Below are 15,056 nucleotides of genomic sequence, written 5' to 3'. Positions count from 1 at the left end.
CCTTAGCCCTTTATGTTCCTCATTTAATCTAAGTTTTCCTAAACAGTAACATTCTAGTACTTCTAGGCAGGGTTTTCTTTAGCTGCCCAGGGACAGCAGCTGGTGGCTGTGGTGCTGATAATCAGAAAGAAAAATAGTATGCTTGTTGATAACAAAAGAGAAAAGTTGGAAGATTATGCAGAGGAGAAAACAAAACAAAATCTTCAGAGTAGGTCTTTTAATTTTATATGAGTAAATAGAGGATTTACTTTGCAATTGCACTAAGATTTTTACCTGGCTATTCTTGTATGTTTTGGATTACTCTCACAGCTAAGAGCATGTCTTCTTCTCTGTACTTCCTTTTTGCACATATACTTGCTCTATAGCATTATTTATCATATAAACACACTTTGAAGTCATGCAGATAACTGTTAAAAGGTAGAGCAAAGGGTTGATTGAAGTACAATCCTTTAAGTRTGTTTCTTAACTTGCATAATTATGTTTAATTAAATCACACAGAATGTAAGTTCCATTTTGATGTGCTGTGGTGACCAGTGACAAGTGAAATTCCCTGCAGGAAAGGGACTTTACAGATTCTTGGAGATCCTACAGGGAAATCAATGACATTTTAATCTGAATTAGACATAGATCCTGCAGAGAGGTATCTAAGCAAGCCAGCAGATACCTGCAAATTCTTATAGGAAAGAAGATATTTTGCAGCTTTGCTATCTTAGTATTATAGATATTTTCTAAAGCAAATATGCAAAAAAAAAGCATGATATATAAGCTATTTGTGTATTTTTAGACCAAAAAAAAAAGAGTTCATATTTTGTATCTGTTTAAATACACGCAGTAGAAAGATTATTTTTTTATATCTGATCATCTGAAGATTAAGACCAATCCRTGCATAATCCTTCCCTGCTAGCCAGAATGCATTTCTATAATGTTCTTCTAATTATCTGAAAACTGGAACTTGCACATTGTATAATATCTGATGATAATATCTCAAATATTAATAGATTGCTATGTTAGAAAATGCAAAAAATCCTTGTTTGTAATTTTCCCATGTACTTTACCGCTTCTCTACATTTTCACTAGGTTTAGATTTTTTTTTCATAGAATAATAAAATAATATAATGTTTTGCATATTCATCAGAAGATCTCAATGAACCTCAACTACATTCTCATAATTAGAGTTTCTGAGGAATATTATAATTTTAAAATTTCATTTGTTGTTGTTGTTTGGATGGGAAATACTGTCATGCTGAAATAGAAGTACATGTCAGATGAACATGGCCTAATCAGACATTCTGCTAGAAGCTAAGCTTTAATGCTTAGTAAGGAACACTGAATTTCCAYATTTTCCAATTCTGAGCACCTATAYCATGGATAGCTTAAATACTACAGAGAGTTTAGTAAATACTACAAAAGAAAGGACCATTCATAAAGGACAAGGCCCTAGGACATCCCTGCCTTGAATATTCAAAAGTCTTGGACTTATTGACACTGCAATAGGAGAAGAGGGACAGAAGAAATGCCTCCAKGTTGGGAGCTCCAGGTTCCATGTTCGTGTACTCACAACTTCGACAGAGCTCAAGGGAGTTTAGAGCACCTTGTCAAGTTCCTTTTCTGTGAAAAATCTYTCTCTTTGTAAAAGAGAACAAAGAAAATCTCTGCTCTTTTTGAGATGTCTTTGAGGCAGATATCAGATCACCCGTGATTTGGGGCTATAGTGTGATTCCTTATCTCACTTAGGTATACCTCAAAACTAATTCATAAATAAACCATAATTTCTACTTGCATCTTATCAGCTTACTAGTTTGGAGCTCGTCCTTGCTTTGGGATTTCTCTGTTGTATTTTATTGCATCATGTTCCTGATAATTGACACAATATTCATTAGCAGTATGTGAAATTCTGGGCACACCTGAAATAGCATGTTTTAACATTTTAGCACATGTGAATTCATGGAAGAAATGAACACGAGAAAAGATAAGAGAGAAGCAGCGGAGAAACTAGATGATCTCAAGAGGTCCCTTCCAACCTTAACCATTCTGTGATTCTGTGAAACAGAGTCTACTTCCAGTTGATGTCTAGAATGATCAATAATGTGGTAGAAATCATTGTTCGCTTTTGTATTATTGAAGTTCAACGAGATCCTTGGCATTAAACTAGTACACATATTAAGTTTCGTTATCCATTTTGTAGACTGTTGCTTAGTTACTAGTTTACTATTTTCTAGAGAAAAATACATTTCTTGTTTAGCAGTGTTTCCATGTGCGTAGAAGAATGACAAGGCATATATCCTGTTCCCAAAAGCCAGAATTGCCCCTGACTGTTTTCGTTTTTCAGCCTTTACAATTATGTTAGCTATGATCTTTGAAGTTAAAGAGAATTCGTAATTTGAGATTATTACATATTGAGATACCAAATGTAATTGATGAATAAGCTGTATTCACAACAGATCTTCAGATCACAACATCAAGGTCATCAGAAAGTGCTGGATATTTTTTTTTTATTTCTTTCCAGTAATGACATGTTAGCTCTCCTCAACCTTTCTGCATACATTACGAGCCACGTTTTCAAAACTGTAAAAAAAAAAAAATCTACATTCAAATATCTTTGCATGAAAGGGTGACTTTGTAATAAGTCTAATACTTGTTCATTTAAATAGGTTTTGAGAGGTTCATTAATGCTTTGTTTATACAAAGAATCAGTTTGCACCTGCAGACACACTCCTTTTCAAAAACTGACCTTTCAAAGATGTTCAACAAAGGGAACACTTTCGTTTAAAGATTGTTTATTAGCTGGTTCGAGAGTACTGGAATAAGYTCCTTGGAATCAAATAATAATATAATATGGAATAAAAAATACAGCAAGACTCAATGCAGTTCTTTCAGCCATAGTAATCTGTTATAGAAACCATCTCTTAGTAAGCTGTGTTTCTCTCTTCCTTCAAATGAGTCCTCTTTGCTGTCCACAATGCTTCTCAGAAGTCCAGATAGTTCTGGAGAGGTTGTAGCAGTGAAGCAAGGTCAGGAAATTTCCTTGTTGATCAATAGCAGCTCCTTTTGAGAGATCTTTAAAAATAAGCCCATATGTGGGTAGTGCAAAATTTGTTAGGTTTGGAGTTTGCTTAGTTGGTGTAGGTGAGGGAATTAGTTCCCAGCCTCCTGTCACTTAACTGTTGATCTCAATTTTTTGAGCTGTGACCTAGGACACCACAGTTCATTTAGCTGAATGTGCTTCTGTGATTTCTGTAGAATGAGGTATAGGAGGAAGCTATAATTGTTTTTAGAAGTAAGTTAATACATATGTAAGGAAGTATATCTGATAGAGACATCTTTCTACCTACTAATAGGAAATATTTGCAAGCTTTTTGAGGAAATCTGGGGGGATGCATCTTTTTGAATTTTTTGTTTTTGCTTTGTGAAAGGGATATTCACCCTCCAGGACTTTGTGTGATCGTGATCCAGTTGCTAGTGCAACCAGTTTCTAGTGTCATTGAAAAGATACTGGTRAGAACAGAACTGAGAGAGTCCGCTTTTTGTTGTCTCCATCAGATCATACAGTTTCAAATTCATTGACTTCAGAGTGAACATTTCTGAAAACAGACAGTTAAACAGTTAAACTTTCTAAAAATAAGTTAAAGGCACCTGTCTTTTCTGAGTTCTCTTAAGTTTTTAGGATGTCTGAGGTTTGATGTAAGACGTTCCTAAAACATAAATTTGAACTAGCACTATTTTTTTTAATACCTATGCTTGTTGTATGTTTTTTTGTCTTTCCTCTTTTTTTCCTCCTTCCTTTTACTTTAACTACAAAATTGGAAGAGGATACTTGTATTATGGAGCTAGTATAAGTAATTCTTTTTTTGGACAAAAGATGTACATGATGCTAAGATGAGAATGGGAAGACAAAGTATGAATTTTCCTTAAAATATAAATCAAAATTGTACTTTGATTCTCTAAACTTCACATAATGAAAGTGAAAAGACGAAATGAACCCCTGAAATGTTTTTTTTTTCCTCATATTTTGAGGGAGCTGCAATTTTCTTTTAAGTCTTTCAAAGGAGCTATACTAGAATTGACTTCCTGCTGGGTTTCAGATGTAAGCTGATTTAAGTGTAGCTCCGAGTAATTGCAGTGTTTCTACTCACTGCAGTATCTCCTTTCCATACTCTCCAATCATTCTACAGCGCACAGAAAAGACATTGCTGAAACAAATTACAATACTTTTCATCAGTCATTGGCCAAACATGAAGAAATATNAAAAAAAAAAAAAAAAAAAAAAAAAAAAAAAAAAAAAAAAAACAGTAGTAAGCAATAGCTGTATAGTAGCAGAAAGGTACAGAGATATTTTAAGAAATGTGGGAAGTATGAAAACAGGTTAGGCAACATACTTGTTTTACATTCAAGCTATACCAATCATGACAAAATTGTATGTAAAAGAACAACTGTCTATTACTTTCCTAGCATCTCCTGCTCAATTCTTTTTAATCATTATTTAAAACAACTTTTGTGTTCCCTTCTCTCCTTACCCTTTTTTCCATTCCTGACCTGCAGACTAGACAGAATAAAGAAATGTACGCTGTGCAGTTGGATGCTTTCTGGTAAACAGTGATATAGATATGCAATATGAATGCTATGAAATTTCAAAAGAGAAGGAGAAGATGAATCACCAATGTAATTAGTCTCTCCCTTGCTGTAAATATCAGAGTCAACCTATTTTGAAAGTGGATCAAAAAGTAGTTGATTACATTTTCAAATAAAATTTAGACTAGACATAGGCACTATCATATTAATCTCAAATGAATGACACCTAATCCATTTTCTGTAACATGCAGCTAGCTCTTTTGTACTACTGTCTTAAATCTTTTATTTCATATTTAATTAACAGGTAAAAATTATCCTAAGGTTTATCCAAGAAGTGAACACAAAAATTCCCTTTATTCCATCCCTGAGATGAAAAAAGAACAGGTTTTCTTTTACAGTAAGGATCCTGGTAAATATCATGGAGGAACTTTTATCTCCATAATTTTTGCATGTTTTGACTTCAGAAAAAAAATCCATGATCTGCTTAGTCTTATTTTTTTAATAATTTTTAGACATCAACTTCAACTTTAGAAAATATATACATATATATAAACAACAGCAGTGAGGTAATGGAAGCTACACATACAAAGAGACTGACATGCTGCTACTATTCTGATGCATTCTGATATATTTTTTGTATATGTACAATCATATGTACATCCCATGACTGAATTAATCTCAGTTTGAATAAGAGCTGCACAACTAAATTCGAATTAAGCTAGTTTATATACTGTGAGTGGGAACTGGCTTAGTTTTATTTTCTTAGTTTTGGGTTTTCTTTTCTTTTTTTTTTTTTTTTTAAGTTGAGAGTTGCTATGTCATGTTTTGGGAAATTACATATATGAAAGCATATAGAGCAAGAACAGCTGAAACTCCATAAATTATTCTACAAGATCAAATGTATAGGTGCTTGTTCACAAAATTTGTTACATAGTAATGAAGTYTGTAACACTTCATAGAGGCAATATTTTAATTTAGAACAAAATCATTTCTGAACATATACTTTCTCAAATACATATACATACTATCATACATGTCATGAGATACAGAAAAAAAMCAAAATCCTAGTGTATAAACTGGTCAATGACATTAGGACAAAACTTAKCATTCTGTATTTTTTTCAATAGATAAAAATAATAGAAAAGGGAAAAATCCAGCCTATTTCCAGTATTCACCAGTAACTCTTAGGGTTTTTTTTTTCCACATTCCAGTAAGCTGTTAGGCTTAGAAAACTCAACGGAAGGCCTGTACAAAACMAACACAATTCAGCATAGGCTGAAGAGTGAAAATTTTGATTACTCATAGTAAAAAAATGCAGAAAGATAAAAAGAATACAAAATCTTTTTTTTTTTTCTTTTTGGGTCACTCATTTTAGCATTTTAGCAATCTTTCTTTAGCAGAAGGAGAACTCAATGGAAAAAGAGAGGGATCTTAGTGAGAACTCAATGGAAAAAGCGAGGGATCAAAGGGTTCTMAGAATAAGCAGTTTCAAGACTCCCTCTTCCCACCCTTTAAACTCACCCCATTTTCTGTGTGAGGCTAGTGATTTCTGGTACAGAAGATATGTTCTCAAAGGCATCTTTATTTTTCTTGTTATCCTTCTTCATTATTCAATAATCAAGCCCCTATCACCTAAGTGTTGATAACTGCCCACTTCGTGTGCTGATGCCATTTGTCCTGGGGCAGGTTTCCCAGCAACACAATTTCTGTCTCTTTCAGCATGGAAGTAAACAAATACAAATTTCCATGACTTTTTGGAGCATTAAACTCATAGATAAATGTTTACATGCTGTATTTGGGAACAATGTGTCAACAACACAGGATGATTAACCTGTTTGGACAAATCAAGGGTTGGGATTCATTCAGTGTCAAAACATGTTTTGCTGTTGGTGTGACTTCACTGTCCAAAGACTCAGTCCGTACTGCTTCATTTTTTGAWATGTAATGTTATAAACACAAAATCTCCATGCAACAAACATACAATCTAATGTGAAACAAAGAGACCTTAAGTGATTATTGTAAACAGCAGGCGTGAGGAGGAGATATGGCAAGAACAAATATGGTGAGAGAATGGAATAAATCTCTGCACTGTCTATACAATCCAAAACAGTTACTCATCCTTAAATACRTAAATACTAGCTCTGTCAGGCTGCTGCTCACCTCATAAGTATTAGTGGCTTATTCTTCTCTTGCCATGGAGCTATGATGGATATTTGACTGGGGATTCACAGCAGGATGTGACACGATATGTTTTGCCACAGGAACTAATATTAGGGAAGAGAAGAGGAGACTATTATGCCTAGCAGTATAAAGAGCACTGTGGTACCACAAAATAAACAGCCACTCAAGTGGAGACCACTATAGAGCCAAAGCAAAAAGCAAAAGAATTGATTAAACAGAAAGGTTATAGTTGTGAAGGGCATTGAAGGTGGGTATAAGACATTTGCATATGATGTTATGGCAAATGAGGAGATAATAAAGACATTCAGACAGGAATAATATAGAGTGACAAGCAAAGAGGATGCTCTTAGGTGATGCATTTTGAAAGGATTGAAAAGTTCCCAACTTGCATAATGACATRTTAGTGATGAGCACTTTGAAGGTCAAAGTGGCATTTTTATCTGTGAACCTTCTGCCGCCTATGAATTATCCCAAAACCAACAGATTCACTAGGGTTAAAATAAATTTTCTCAAGGTCAGCACATTCTACAAATAGAACAACATTCAGACTTCTCTCTTTAATATGATCCAAAATTAGCACAATATGCAATCTATAAGAGATTGTATATATATAATGCATTGGATGGAGGGAAAGAACAGATTTACTTTTTACGTGATTAAATATAGTCAAAATAAAACTGCTTTAAAGGATTAAATAAATGATTCACTACTTTGTGTCTGCAATTTGTCAAAAAGCCAAGGAGATAATGACTTTGGATTTTCCTGCAAAGACCACTGATGTTTTTGGCATCCTTCACATTTAAAGCCCCATTTAGTTCAATGCATGCTTACACCATGGCTGCATCAGTGAGTAATGCAGTCCTGCAGGAATACATCTCAAGAGCAGAAGAGCTACTGATGTGAGTCCAACAGTCACACAACCAGCACACAGGGAGATTGTACTGCAGTCTGTCTGTTACTGGTCCAATGGATCCAATGYCCATCAGTGACTCAAGCACCTCAGATATGTTCATCTGAGCACCTGACTGAGTTTTTTGTGAAGACTGAGTGTTTTGTGAAGATGTCCAGCCGCTCAGTGGTAGGCACCAGAAACAAAGCATCATCCAGAGACCTGTGTCAAAATTGTGCTTGGGACCTGAATTACAATAATGCATGCACTGCACTGAATTACACATCATATACATCTGCTTAAGTGAATCTGGCCCCTCACTCGACAGGGAAATGTTTTTCCCTCTAGCTTATGCAACTTTCAAAGTCTGCAGAGCATCACAGCCTCACTATCAGGCAGCCTCTAGGCATAAGCTGAAAGCAGATCTCCTTGTTCCTTTGGAAGATGTTATTATAAATGCTAATTTCACCATTTCTGCACATGCTTGATGAAATGATTAAGTGAACGTTCTAGATGTTAGCCAGGAAACACTAATTTTGGAAATTGTTCAGACTCTCTGGAGATAAGCTGAAGCATGAGAGACAGCATTACATTACCAGAGCTGGAAACCTGAGTGGAAAAGATTAGGGGGCAAATGCTTCCTGTCAAACACAGCTATGGATAAATGAAAAGAATAATGAGAATAGAATTTCAGTTTTAGATAATTGTGTAAATGGATCTTTTAATCATAGAACTTGTGCGAATAAAAATTAAGTCAAGTGATAAGTAACCACTAACTGGATAATCATACAATCATAGAATCATAGAATGCTTAAGGTTGGCCTAATGCTTAAGATTAAGCACCAGTTTCCTTTCATCCATGTAGTCTCTTTCAATGGATAGTAAAGAGAACACAGAGTTCAGAAGMGGAGAATAAAGGATGAACATCCTCRGAGATGTAATAATGACATGAGTAAATGACGTTCTTCCCTTAACTGTTTTGTTAGTTCATGGGGTAAAGGAAAATCATTTAGAAAGTTAAAATCACCAGACCTTAGTATATRCAGAAGACTGCCTCAGTGGTCTCCTCTGAGACTAGCTCACAATTTAGTCTTTCAGTGATGTCTCCTCTCTGTGAAGTCTGCATGTTCTGTCTCAAAATCCTAAGCTCCTTAATTCCTAAAGGCTGCGTTCCTATTCAAATAGAATTTCACAGGACATTATTTATTTAAATAAGCAATGGAAGAACTGAGTCAAACTTCAGTATGTCAAAAGCAGAAGGCTTTTTAAGGAGCTTGCTGCAGGGCAGGGCAGTAGGAAGTGTATATATTCTGATGGTAAAAAAATAGCTATTGGGCTATCAGACCATGAGTCCCGTTTCTGTACCTTTTATGTTTGTTTCTGCTTCTCACTGGATTCAAGGTCTTCTCATATAAATCAAGGCTTTTCTTTTGTCAAACTTAAAATTTGCGCACAGTCTTATTTCAAGACTACATTATTTACCCTTTGTATTTATCATGWATACTTTCTTTTACAATGTTCAGGTACTTTATTTTAGTGAAATTAGGAAAGCTAATTTTTTTTTTCCTGACAGCCTACAGTTTTCCCTTGGCAATGTATCATTTGATTGCTTAGCAGCATAGCCTGTGATCAGTGCAGAAGATTAATGTAAAACCAAGGTTGACAGAAGAAAATTATATTCTACTTCATTCTTCCATTTCTCCTCCTCTTTTACTTTCTCCACCTTCCATTTCATCTTCTCTTGACTACTCAGCCATTCTGGATGTTTTGTTCTTTCAGCCCTGCTAATGATCGTCTTTGGTTAGTCTCTCTCTCCTTTACACGGTGCTGCTCTTTATCTCTTTGGTATTGCCTGATCCCAGCATTGTAATAAAGCTCATCTAGGCTGATGAATTAAAACATTAGCACATCTGATTGATGTTTACTCTCAAATAAAGTTATTTCTCCCGCTTGTCCTTGCCACCATACCCTCTGCCTTTCTTCTCAAATGAGGCTTAGCTTGGTATGCTTCTGCCCTTYCTTTGCAAATGTAAATGATAGGCTAGAGAGTTTCACAGCCTCAGAGTTTTAAAAAAGTTTCAATTTAGCTTTTATTAGGTGCTGGGCAGCATAGTTGCAGACTGTATACACAGTTAAACAACAAGAGCTCTCCCAGGGGAGTATATTGTTGCAAGCTTCAACATCTATATGCAAATTAGACTTTCTCTATTTGCTATCAGTTAAAACAGGAATTTTCCACCCAGGCAAAACATTTTTTTTCTTTACTTATCTACAATATTGACAAGCCCTGAAGAAACTAGTCTTCTCTAACTGTTTGCAACAGATACAGAAGCTGTGTTGGTTTTKGGGATTTTAGAAGAGCATATGCCTTAAAGCATGGTCAGAGTACAATGCATAATATTTCTGAAGAAAAAACGGAGAATGCTCAAGTTTTCTCATCAGCGGTGGAAGTGATGTTGAAAGACATTTATTATTTGACGCAGAAAGAAGGAATCATAAGGAGAACAAAGAATATTTTCATTTAAATTTCTTAAAGTATAGGAGTACAAAGCACAACAAGAATATCATATAGTAAATACTGCTCTAAATAATCTTGGTAGAAGTTATGGGATCTGGAGCTGAATCCAATGGAAAATACCCTAAACAGAAAATACTTATTAGACCAGTGTCCTTTGGAGGCCTAGCAGATAAGCAGTCTGGCAAGGCTTTGAGGGCAAGACACAAACCTTTGAAAGATGAACTCTCTTTGGTTTCCCTCAAAAAAAGAAAGCATAGTATCTGACTTCTGTGAGGATAAACATGTTTTGTTTTCCATGTTACAACCAAGCAAGTGAAAGTGACATCTGGGACTCCCACAAATGCTGTCCAATTTATTCAGACTGTATGTGGTCCCTGCATCATGCCATAGACATTGATTTTGTGCATAGTGAATATACAACTAGTTGCTAGTAGAGTTCCTTTCATATTTTTCTTTGCTCTTCCTTGCTTTGGCAACTTCCTCACTTTGTTTTTTTCATCTCTATCCAATTGGTGTAACAGAATAGTCACATCTGGCTGCAAAATACAATCTCCTTTTTTTCATAAGGTGCACTGATGCACAAAAATAATTTTAAAGATAAATAGATACCAATTATGAACAATGAGTGACCAGCACGTTGAGAGGAAAGTAGTTCTAGTACTTGAAATAGGAAAAGAATAGTTCAATTGAATACCTGATACCCGACAGGTATCAGGTATCAACATATTTTTTTTTTGGTCTATCATTTTAGCATTTTCCTTTACATTAAAAACTGATCAATTTTTCTCTTAACTACCTACCACTTCCTTCCACACCTGCAGTGATTGCATTCCTTGGGGTCTGTATTTCTTGCTGTATTGTGGATAGTGCAGTATCCTCATGCTAAGTCTCAAAAGAAGGGCCAGAATAGTAGTGAAACATGGATGGCCAGTCTTCAAAAAATTTGAAAAGCGAGGTGGTTGTCTGCAGACTGGACGAGCAAATGGGTAAAAATGCAGACATCTTGCTAATGAGTTGCTGTGCATCCAGACTGCCGGGGGTGGGAGTCTGGCGGGTAAAACTTGTGTCCATATTGCCTAAGAATAGCATGTGATCTGACTTCCAACACATCAGTCTACAGCACAGTGCAAGGTTGCTTTTTGGAAACCTAGCTGACCTGATTAACATCGTCTATGTAAGGATCCATCAGGAGACAGAGTGGACTGTAGCAGGGAGGCTCGTCACAAGGAAATACTTGAGGAGCCCTGGGAGCCCTGCAGCTCTACCATGCCATACAGAGCATGTATAAGGTGTCTTTTGGCTAAAGAATGGGCTCAAACACATATCCAAAATGAAATATAGATGCACTATGGTTCTGTTTGGACTCTGTAGCATTCTTTTTTGGCAGAGAAGATAGCTTTACCTCACCTTTTTTAAGGAAGAGATAACCCTGAACTGCATCATTTGGCTCTCAGTCTTTATCCTAAATATTCCTGTGTTTGAATGTGCTGGAGTGTGTGAATTTACCATTCTAGTGAAAATTATAGCTACAGATCCAAGGTCTGAAGCTGCTGTTGAGTCCTATTTCTAACCAGGCATTTTCTTTCAAACAGGACTGTGCATTCTTGACTAGTTGTCTTCTCTTGACATTGTTAGGATACAGATAAGTACATGAAAAGTCATACTCAAGGCAATTTTGTGAACCTTCCCAAATCTCTGGCTCTATGTGCTGAAGGTTTCATGTACTTCACTCTATTCTGTGATATTAACTTAGAAATTTCCAAGTTCACCAGACTGTCTGTTTCTTAAAAAAATACTTATTGAGCAACCCACTTTCTCAAGCATTTGTAATCATATTCCCCCAAGCATATTTAGCCATAACCTGGCCCTAATATCTGAGAGGGTAACCACAAAGCTAGGACCAGATAGTCTGGGAGGTTCCTGTAGAGCACTGCAGATAACTTATTGATGCAGATGGTAGATGAGCCAACAAGGACAGGATGAGCCAACAAGGAGAGGGGCACTGCTTGACCTGATGCTAATGAACAGAAATGTTCCAGTGGGAAATGTGGAGTTTGGGGGCAGTCTTGTCTGCAGTGACCATGAAATGTTCAGTTAAAGGTCCTGCAAGGAGGAAGTGGGGCAAGAAGTAGGATTGCAACCCTGGACTTTAAGAGARCCAAYTTTGACCTGTTCAGGGAGCTTCTTGAAGCAGTCCCCTGGGCTAGGTCCTAGAAGGAAAGGAGGTCCAGGAGAGCTGGCTAATGTTCAAGCACCACTTCCTTCGAGCTCAGGATTGGTGCGTTCCTACAAGAAAGAAGTTGAGCAAGGCGGGCAGGGGACCTGCGTGGATGAGCAAGGAGCTGCAAGGTAAACTTAATGAGGAAAAGAGCGCATACATTATGTGGAAGAAGGGTTACACCGCATGGGAACAATATAGGAACATTGTCTGAGAATGCAGGAATGCAAAGAGGAAGGCCAAAGCCATCTGGAATTAGAGTTAGTAAGAGATGTCAGGGACAACAGGAAGGGCTTCTACAAATACATCAGAAGCAAGAGATAGAGTAGGGAAAACATGGGCCTGCCACTGAATGAGGAGACTGCCTTGGTGACAGAGGATGCAGAGAAGGTAGAGTTACTTCTTTGCCTCTTTGCCTCTTTCTTTACTGCTAAGGCTAGTTCCCATGAATTACAGAGCTAAGAGAGAAAAGCAGGAGAATGGATGACTTTAATCAAGRAGTAGTGGATTAGACATTATTTAGGCAAACTAGACACCTATAAATCCATGGGCCTGGATGAGATGCACACAAGAGCTCCAAGGGACCTGATGGGAGTTATTGCTCAGCCGCTCTCCATCATCTTCAAGAGATCATGGAGAACAAGCAAGGTGCCAGGGGACTGAAAGAAACCAACTTCACTCCAGTATTTGAAAAAGTCAAGAAGAAGGAGCCAGGAAACCACAGGCTAGTCAGCTACACCTCCGTCCCTGGAAAGGTGATGGAGCAGCTCATCCTAGAGACAATTTCTAAAGTAATCAGGAGTAGTCAGCACAGATTCATCAAGGGAGTCCTGGTTGGCAAGAAGCTAACCATGAGTCAGCAATGACCAAGAAGGCCAATGGGATCCTGGCCTGCATCAGKAGTAGTTGCAAGTAAGTTCAGGGAGGGAATCCTGTCCCTCTCCTCAGCTCTGGTGAGGCCACACCTGGAGAACTGAGTGCAGTTCTGGGCTCTCTGGTACAAGAAGGTCAAGGAACTTCTAGAGAGGGTCTAAAGCAGAGCAGCTATGGAGTAGCTGATATCCCAGACGGCTGTGCTGCCATCCAAAAGGACCTGTTCAGACTGGACAACTGGGCAGTGAGAAATCTCATGAAGTTCAGCAAGGGCACTTGGGGACGACACCCCCAGACACCAGGACAGGCTGGGGACTGACCTTCTGAAGAGCAGCTCTGCAGAGAGAGACCTGGATGTCATGGTGAATGACAAGCTGACCATGAGGAAGCAGTGCCCTCATAGCCAAGAAGGCCAGCAGGATCCTGGTGTGCATTAAGAAGAGCATCTCCAGCAGGTCAAGAGAGGTGATCATCCCCCTATACACAGCCCTGGTGAGGCCACATCTGGAAACTGTGTCCAGTTCTGGGCTCCCCAGCACAAGAGGGATGTGGAGCTGCTGGAGAGAGTCCAGCGCAGGGCTACGAGGATGATCAGGGGCCTAGAACATCTGGCCTATGAGGAAAGGCTGAGGGAGCTGGGCCTATTCAGCCTGGAGAAGAGAAGGCTGAGGAGAGATCTGATCAGTGTCTATAAATACCTCAAGGGAGACAGTGAGGAGGATGAGGCCGTCCTCTTTTCTGTGGTGGCCACAAATTGAAGCACCAGAAGTTCTTCTGAATCTTCAGGAAAAATTTCTTGACAGTGAGAGTGACAGAGCCCAAGAACAGGCTACCAAGAGAGGTTGTGGAGTCTACTGCTCTGGAGATCTTCAAAACTCATTTGAATGCCCTCTAGAGGTCCCTTCCAACCTTAAGGTTTCGATAATTCTATGAACTAATACGATTAAGGGACTGGAGACTCTTGTATGAGGAAAGGCTAAGTGAGCTGAGCCTGTTTAGCCTGAAATAGAAAAGATGGAGAGCAGATCTGATTAATRTGTATAAACACTTGCAGGGTGAATGTAGGGAAGAAGGGGCCAAACTTTTCTCAGTGGTGTTCAGTGACAGAGCAAGGGGTAACGTGCATAAATTGAAACACAAGAAGTTTCATGTTCATATGAAGAAGAACTTCTTTCCTGAGATGGTGACAGAATCCTGGAACAGGCTGCCCAGAGAGATTATGGAGTCTCCTTCTTTGGACATCTTCAAAACTCACCTGTATGTGACTCTGTGACATGAGCTCTAGGTATCCCTACTGAGCAGGGCAGGTTGGACCTGTATAAAGGTCCCTTTTAATCCCAACCATTCTATGATTCTGTGATATTATTGAGCATGAGATGTAGCAAAATCTTGTGAATGTTAATTTAAATATCTTAATTAAGCTACAATCCTGCTGAATTTTGTCCAACTCATGTCACTCCTATTTGCAAGACCCTTTTCTGATTCTAGTGCTTGTTTTCTCTGCATAGGCGATAAATTGAATGATGAAGTGATTTGGCAATGATAGAGAATGTACAGTCTGTACATTCTGTTTGATTTGAGAGCTACACATATCACTGTTGTATACATGGCCTCCACTCTGTGTTGCCTCTTGGGAGGAGAAAATAAAGTAGCATGCACAGTTCTGAATGTGGATGTCTTCTCCCTAAAGCATTTTGGGATCTAGGATATTTTCATCTAGACATCTAGAAAAAAGGAAAAGAAAACAAAACAGAAAGTCCATCTTAAATTAAACTACAGGTGCATGTGGAATATACATTCCTCTGTGG

The sequence above is a fragment of the Nothoprocta perdicaria genome, unplaced genomic scaffold, assembly GCF_003342845.1.
Source record: "Nothoprocta perdicaria isolate Ctin4 unplaced genomic scaffold, notPer1 scaffold_90, whole genome shotgun sequence".
In the NCBI taxonomy this organism is placed as follows: Eukaryota; Metazoa; Chordata; class Aves; order Tinamiformes; family Tinamidae; genus Nothoprocta; species Nothoprocta perdicaria.
This window is presented reverse-complemented; position numbering follows the sequence as displayed.